Consider the following 9,242-nt stretch of genomic DNA (forward strand, 5'->3'; position numbering starts at 1 on the left):
GCCCACTGGAAAGACCACCACTTCCACTTTTGGGGGGATTTTTTTTGTCACCAAAAAAAAAAAAAAATATATATATATATATATATATATATATAATGAAGAAAATTCACCAGGACTGGCCCAATGGTGGCCATCACCACCGTCATTGAGGGGAGGGGTTAAATGGGTCCTTGCGGGTTTCTCCTCTGCCAGCTGGCCCAAGCCGAGCCGAGCCGGAGCTGCTGCCTCTCCGGCAGGAGGTGTTGCACAGATCAGTCCTGATTCTTAATGAGCCTAAAGCCTTCACTAGAGATTTCCTCTGACGTCCCTCCTTCCAGCGTTGCAGACATATTTTTAGAAACTTCTTTACATGATGCTAAAAAAAAACAAACAAACAGGACCTTTCTTTGCTATGAATGCTATGTTGTTTCAGGGAATATTTGTACATTGATGGGACTTATTCCACACCAAACATATCCTAGCTTGCTTTCATGCATTTGGATCAGAAAAGCTGCTGCGTATTTTTTGTGTTGTATGCAATCAATCGCTTTGTGTCCGATTATGTGTTGCATTCAAACTACTAACCAAGTTTAAAGCCATCTGTCAGAATGGGGCTAACAAACACAGCTAGCTAGATTCCTGATGATTGGACCGCTTCGTGTGATTTCACACAGAAAATACTGCTAAATAATAATTTTGTGCAGTAAAACCGTACATGATTGGATGCTACCATTAGCATCCCTGTCATGTAAGAAATGTACCATGTGATTCTGTCAGCCAATCGGCAGATAAAAACAATGATAATGATAAAGATGAGTAAAGTTGAAAATACGTTTATTGGTGTTCCTGAAACACAAATATGTTGGACGAGTACTTGCAGTACCTAAAAATATTATATAAATATATATAATTTTTTTACCTACTATAAAATGAATTAACCAAGTCATCATGTTCAATGTTTCAAGTTAGTGAAGATTAATAATGTTTGTTTTTTACATGTGCACGACTGGGGGCGGCGGGGGGCGGGGGGTGACTGTAACGGTTACCACGGTTTAAGGGTAAGGAACCATTTTTGATAACTTCAATGTTTTTGTTTCAAATTCTCTCCGCCAATCAGGCTGTGATGCTGTTGAAAGGCATTTCCTAGGGCGAGTACTGTCGCGACCCACAGTGATCCCTTCAAGCAGTGAAGTGTCTTGACCTAAATAACATGTTTGGGAACGTCATCCTCCCACTCCTGGTTCACACTGCTAAGGTGTGCCAAACATAAACAATCCTGTCTGCCTTATGAAACTTAGAGTAACGAGGCATTGTGTGGGGCATTTTTTATTTAGGAAAGTCTAGAAATACCATATCTTCTGGACTATAAGTCGCTCCGGAGTATAAGTTGCACAAGTCCAAAAATGCATAATTAGGTATAAAAAAAACATACATAAGTCGCACTGGAGTATGAGTGGCATTTTTTGCAGGTAATTTATTTTCCAAACTACTTGACCAAAACAGACATTACGTCCTCTTGGAAGGCAAGTTCTAACAATAAAAGAATACAGAACAGGCTGAATAGGTGTAAGATATGCTAACACAATGGTTATTCAGCTACACAAAAAATAAACATGAACAGAAAAGGTGTCCAGTGTTTATGGAACATAAACACTTTTTTCATTTACATATAAGTCGCTCTGGAGTATAAGTCGCAGGAACAGCCAACTTGTGAAAAAAAGTGACTTATAGTCCGGAAAATACGGTATATTATCATGTCAATTCCATTCGCAGACATCCGTATTCCGTTAGACTGTAGGAATGTAATACCACTCAAATAAAAATGTATTGTGGCATGAGATCGATCATTCTTATAAGAATAGAGATGTCAGCATAATATACTTGGATTTCATTGTATTTGTTGAAAATGTTATACACGGCATCCATTGGATTTACTCGAGTTTTAAGCTGCCGATCATCCAGGACTGAAATCTGCAGATGCCGATCACATGGATTACCATATTTTCCAGACTATAAGTCGCACTTTTTTTCATAGGTTGGCTGTTCCTGCGACTTATACTCCAGAGCGACTTATAAATGAAAAAAGTGTTTATGTTCCATAAACACTGGACACCTTTTCTGTTCATGTTTATTTTTTGTGTAGCTGAATAACCATTGTGTTAGCATATCTTACACCTATTCAGCCTGTTCTCTATTCTTTTATTGTTAGAACTTGCCTTCCAAGAGGACGTAATGTCTGTTTTGGTCAAGTAGTTTAGAAAATAAATTACCCGCAAAAAATGCGACTAATTGTGCATTTTTGGCATTGTGCTACTTATACTCCGGAGCGACTTATAGTCCAGAAAATACGGTAATAATAATGACAGAAGTAATGCAGCTGTGATGTTGTCAAAGCGTCATCAAGAGAGCATTGGACTCCTGACACCTGCTGACTTGTTGGCCAGGGAAATTGATAATCATTTTATCACATTAATATATTAAACCTGTCCCTCTTTGCTTGTTTCCCCATTATCCTAATTGAGTGCAAATTGGTTAAGCGGGCGCGGCATACCTATCAAGCATCTTAGTTTTATCAGATGACAATTTAAGCCTGCAAGATCCTATTACCCAGAAAGCGGCTCATGTTTTAAAGGCGCTGTGTCAGCTTACAGGCCGAGGAAGGAAGGAAGGAAGTAAGGAAGGAAAGAAAGAGAAGGGGGATGGGAGATGAAAAGGAGATGACGAAGGTGAAGTGGGCTACTTCATGATCATGTGATCAACTTTGACTAAAATGTGGGAAAAGACCCTAAAATAATCAAACTAAAACTAAAAATGATGATTGATAGAATCCATGTGGTAATTTTCATCCCGTTTTGCCAACTCTTTTACTCAACATTCCGGTTTGAAGGTGACGCAGTGGACAAAAATCAGTTTGGTGAGCGTCTAAGGGACCTTGTTAGCTTTTCTGCTGCTTTATCTTTTAATCTTTTAGTTTGCCAAAATGGGCAAAGGGGTTAACCCTAACTCTGCATTCATCCAGCTTAGGCTGCTTGTGCTGCAGAGGATTGTTTCGGCAGGAAGACAAACTGTACACTTAGTAGTCCTTTCTCAGGCCCGGAACTATAGTTCCTTACTTCAGGTTCAGTTTGGGATGTCCTGACTTCTTCCAGCCAGGGACAAAAAAAAATCATCTCTGATTTGTGATGTAGTTGAAAAAGTGATTCATATGAACTTGAGTCTTTTTTTCCAGATTTCTAAAGTTTTTACTTATTTTTCAAATTTAAACTACTTCTTAACTAATTACTAAGTACAAGTATTGAAAAAAAATTGTTTTAACCCAAATGCCGTAAAAAAAAGTGCATTTCAGAAGAGCTCAGTATGCATCTTTCCCATGTAATTAAAATAGGTTAATATTAGTATGATACCACTGCTTTTTGTTCTGGAGGGAGTACAGACAAAATCATTAGAAAGGTCAGAGAAGAAATGGTCACACTAACAAGATGCTTTGATGATAATAGATTGTCCTTGAACCTAAATAAAACTAAAATAATGCTGTTTGATAACAGCAGAAAGGACACGTACCAACAAATACAAATAGACGGTGTAGACATTGAAAGGGTGAAGGAAAATACATTTCTGGAGATCACAATAGATGAAAATATGAGCTGGAAACCTCATATTACAAATATACAACATAAGGTGGCCAGAAATATTTCAATATTGAACAAAGCAAAATTTGTTCTCAATCAGAAATCACTCCACACTCTTTATTGCTCTCTGGTTCTACCATGTCTTACTTATTGTGTGGAAATATGGGCTAATAACTATAAAAGCAATCTTCACTCGCTAAATGTACTGCAAAAAAAGGTCAGTAAGGATAATTCATAATGCCGCCTACAGAGAACATACTAACTCCTTATTTCTAAAATCACAAATACTTCAACTTGCTGATATAGTTCATCTTCAAACAGCTAAAATAATGCTAAAACCAATTAGCTAAAAATGTCATCCAATACTTCTCTACAAGAGAGCTAGGACTACGTTAAAAAGCCATAGCATTTCAGTATGTGGAATCAAACTATGGAATGGATTGAGTAAGGACCTCAAACAATGCACAACGATGAGCCAATTCAAGAAACAATACAAGCAGTTGATGTTTGCTAAATACAAGGATGAAGAGTCTTGAACCAGTCATGATGTGCTATATATATCACTATATTGACACTTACTATGGTACCCATTATGGCATTGGATGCTCATATCACCTCCTACTTCGGTACGAGGTGCATTATTAAAAGAAAAACATATTAGGAAAGCAGGAAGTGAACAAATGTAACAGTTACTGATTGTAAAAGTACCAGATGGAGGGGTAGGATTTAATAAGCTTTGCTTCTTCCAACTCCTTTTGGACATGTGGAACTGTGAACTGATTATGGGATGCACTCAATTGTAATCTGATGCATGTTCAATGAAATGAAATTTCATTAATTTAATGAAATTAAACCATTACCGCCTACGTGTGGACATGGCCTCAGTGTTTCTTCATCAGGACATTCCAAATGGTTGTACCGTTGGTTATGCCAACGTTGGTTTCAGGTTTTCACTTCTGATGAAATAACTTTGCTCACATGACAAAAGGCCGGGTTCACATAAAAGATGCTAAGTTGTGTTTCTAAGATGTAAACACCTGCAAACGCTTCCAGTCCACACCAAAAATAAAACCATTACTTCTGGAGGCCACTGTATTTCCCTACCTAGCTGGAGGCCACCGTATCTTCCTACCTAGCTACACCATCTATGTCCAAGTGTCCCAACACAAAGAGGGTGGGATATTACAAGGTCAAAGGGCAAAACCAAGAGGAAGTAGGTGGCTTTGTGTAAAGTCTGGCTCAGGTGGTGTTGTCGTTGGCGTTTACCGCCTTACCGTAATGTTGTTAGCGAGTGCAAAACCCAATCAACGACGGCTTCATATGAAACCCGATCTCATGTCTTTTTGATTGGCTCGGTTTTGTCATCGTGATGTTCTTCTTTCAAATATTCAACCAACCAACATTCCACGGATGGTATCGGCAACAACGCGACATCAGCGTTTGATTTGGAAGTGAAATCCAGTTTGTAATCCTCATCTCCATGTTCGACTAAAATGGATGTTTATCATGTGATCGCAAAGGTGATCTACGCCTTGTCTCGCTTTTAATGAGCTTAAGTTCAGCTTGCACATGCTTGATCTCTTGGCCGCACAAGTACTCAATTCCCCTCGTCGGTCGCCACAACCTGGAGAATGTCTTTTTCTCAACACAACAGTCTGGCAGCTGATCTGGAATCAGCTGTCTTCCATTGCCAGCCAGTTGTTTTACGAGGCATGACTGCCGTCCCTCGGTAGTGGAAAATTGTGTCTAATTCGATTACGACCATCTTAACTTGTTTGAAGTGAAGACGCCAAAACACGTCAGCACCAGCGTTTGAGTTGTTAATGTGATTAAATCATTATTGTTGTTAAAAGCACACGAGCTAAGAGGCGTGTTTTAATGGCGGTGCCCTGGACAGGAAGCCCCAGCTGCATGGCGGCGGTGTTGCACACACACACACACACACACACATACACACACACGCAGCCTAATCTCCCCACCCGTGCTACTTTGAGCTGTAAAGAAAATAAACGGCCACCTTTAAAGCTGCCTCTTAATCCTTGCATCCGTTGATGTCACACACACGCCGGGCTGGATCACACGCAAGGCACAGACCAGGAAGTTGACGCCTACTTGTGGTGTTTTGTTGTCTGGTGTCTCGGTTTGAGAAAGTACAAATGCGTCCTAATTGGAATTGTTGTATTGATGATGGATGAGTAAATTGATAGATACTCGAATGGGATGGATGTCGAAGGCGGGGTTTATGGACAGATACGATGACTCATGGATGGACGGTTTGAAAGTTTGCCAAATGATTGGACGAACGGATAGATGTGGATGAATGGAGGGCGGGACGTATGGACTCTCATGCTGACAGTAAAAGTAATTATATTACCTGTTACTGAAAAAAGTAACGGTGTTAGTATGACTTGGATTTAACTCATCACCGTTCAAACTTTCTATCACTGTAACTCCGACAGACAGCAATTAGTTCTTGAGTTTACTGATGGATTTATTCCAAAAACCAGCGTGAGAACTAAAAGGGGTTCAAACAGATACAAAACACAATAAATCACTGGTCACATAATACACAAATATACAATAAAATTATAAATTTTTCACATTACATAGAAACAGTTCCATAAACAAACAACCATCACACGTGCAACACAAAGTGTGATTAGCCCAGTTAGCTGGTACAGCAAACTGTAAACAAACACAAAGAGACTGAAACGAAAATAATACAAAACGCATATACTGACCTTAATGGCTGCACACATGCCTTAGGAGGGAATTATATATGCAATTATAACTTTTAGAACCGTAACTTAACTTTTAGAACCGATTAGATTGTGAACTCTCAATAGTGTGGCAAAACGGAGTTTATTTTCTATGGGTGTAACGATTAAACATGTACATGCGGAAACGACAATTTTACCAACAATCAGTTCCGCCTAATTAACTTACATGCAGCTAGGTAGGAACCAAAAACGAAAATATGTAGGAACTTAAAACTAACGGTATATACTGACTCAGAGGCAGTTATACAGGGCTTTGGTCCAGGTGTCATTGCGTGCAGGTGTGGAATTAGCTGCTCCCAAGCCAGTCAGCGGTGTAGTACAACAGATGACCAACAGAGGGCAGCAAAGCCGCACCACAGCGTAGGACATTCATTTTACAAAAGTCAAATAAAAATATGAAAACCAAAAAGTCAATAAGAAAAATTGCACATTTTTTACATTTTTGAGTAATATTTTTAGAAAACAAGCAAAATGAATGTTGTATTTTGTGGTATTTGGAAAATTAAAATGATTTAACATTATAATATTAAGTCATAATTATGAGAAGAAAAGAAGAAGAAACAGTTGTTGAAAAAAAGCAGAAGTGGAAAAACAACAGCTGTGATTTTAGGGGGAAAAAAAGAAAAAAATCATATGCTTACCACAAAAATGTCTAAATTTTATAATAATTTATAATATTTTGAGGACAAATATTGTAAGTTTAGTATCACAGAGTTGAAATATTAAATAAATAATATAGATTTTAAAAGTCGTAATATTGTGATAAACAAAAAACCTTGGGGGGGGGCATTAAGTTGAGGGAAAATTTATATCTTGGGAATAAAGTCCAAATATTGGAATAAAGGGCATGACCTTTCAAACTTTCTATCACTGTAATATTACGACAAGAAAATGCCGGAAGATGAGTTAAAATGCTTTTTCATCGACATATATCACAAAGCTGAATTGCATTTTCTTCTTAAAATATATATAACTTCTTAGCATGCTTTAATAAATATCAAAGTGGCCCTTGCATACTTTCATTTTTCAGTTTTGACACCCCTGACATGGACTCATGGATTGATGGGTAAGAGCGATAGCTGGCTATGGAGGTACGGAGGCCATATTATATTATTCAATCATTCATTCATTCATTTTCTACCGCTTTTCTTCACGAGGGTCGCGGGGTGCTGGAGCCTATCCCAGCTGTCTTCAGGCGAGAGGCGGGGTACACCCTGGACTGATCGCCAGCCAATCACAGGGCACATATAGACAAACAACCATTCACACTCACATTCATACCTATGGACAATTTGGAGTGGCCAATTAACCTAGCATGTTTTTGGAATGTGGGAGGAAACCGGAGTACCCGGAGAAAACCCATATTATATTATATTGTATTATTTTGTAGTGGTGAAATCAACATAGTAAAGTCATGGTGCCACTTCCAAGTTGTATTGTGATGTGGAGACGCATACAGTAGAGTATAGTAGAGTACAGTAGAGTATAGCCTGCTGCCAGTTTTTATAATCACTGCCTGCTAATCCCTGCTTATTGGGCATGTAGGTCATATTTCCTCTTATAATCCTTTTACTAGTTTACATTTCAGATCACAACAAAGTAAGTTTATATCTTTGTAGTACACTGACAAGAGCTGATATAGAAGGGAAGGTACTATCAACTACTTCTACCATACTGTATTCTACTGTACTGTACTGTAAATGTGATATACAGTATATCCACTCAGATGTCTGCCGTTGATCTTTTAGCAATACTATTAACAAAACGTTCAAAAATGGGCCTCTAGATTAGGTACACCAAAATCTATTTTTAGAAGAGCACATGCTATAAAAAAAAAAGAGAATTTACAGACTTTTCACAGCCTTGTAGCTCAGCCATACGCTCACGTAGAAACATCATTAATGGCTCATTTTTTAGACAAACCTCTCAACTATGTCTGGGGCTAATTGGATTTTTTGTTGGATGTTTACTTTTTGCTCTATCTTCGTCAGAAGGAGGTGTGCGCAGGGCCAAAATCCACCTAGTCTCCCATTCTAGTTTTAGGGTGTAGGAGGCTGAAAAATAACTTTCTTGTTTTTGCAAACAACTCCTCCTCCTGGCCACACCGTTTTAGCTAGCTTGATTTCTTTTGGCGAAAACGTAGGAATCTCCGTCCCCTTTCCAAAAATGTCACTCTTATGGCTGGCAGATGTACGGATTGCCTTCTGTGGCCCCGAGAAGCAACTTTCATTCATTCATTTTCTACCGCTTTTACTCACGAGGGTCGCGGTGAGGAATATATGATAGCAATCATATATGATATGAATATATATTACTGATATATTTTGCAAATTAAACTCAAATATTTATAAAAAGGTACTAAATTATGCAGTATTTACAAACTTACTTTACTGCCATATAAACAGCTTTCTATTTTAATGTATACATTACATTAAAACATTTTTAAAATCATATGCTCAAATCATATTAAATTGATATTGAATATCTGAAATATATAACCAGAATATATATATATAGTTATATAATAACCATTATATGCAGTGAAAAGCAAAGTAAGTTACACCTTTTGAGTCATCTTGCTAAAAGATTAGTGCCAGAAAACACAAAAACATGTTTTTCTAGTCTCTCCAGAAATGTATTAATTTTATTCATTCATTCATTTTTCTATCGCTTATCCTCATGAGGGTTGCGAGGGTGCTGGAGCCTATCCCAGTTGTCTTTGAGCGAGAGAGGCGGGGTACACCCTGGACTGGTGGCCAGCCAATCACAGGGCACATAGATAACACAAACAACCATTCACACTCACATTCATACCTATGGACAATTTGGAGTGGCCAATTAACCTAGCATGTTT

Source organism: Doryrhamphus excisus, linkage group LG2, assembly GCF_037039965.1.
Source record: "Doryrhamphus excisus strain RoL-2023G ecotype Guam linkage group LG2, RoL_Dexc_Guam_v1.1, whole genome shotgun sequence".
Classification (NCBI taxonomy): domain Eukaryota; kingdom Metazoa; phylum Chordata; class Actinopteri; order Syngnathiformes; family Syngnathidae; genus Doryrhamphus; species Doryrhamphus excisus.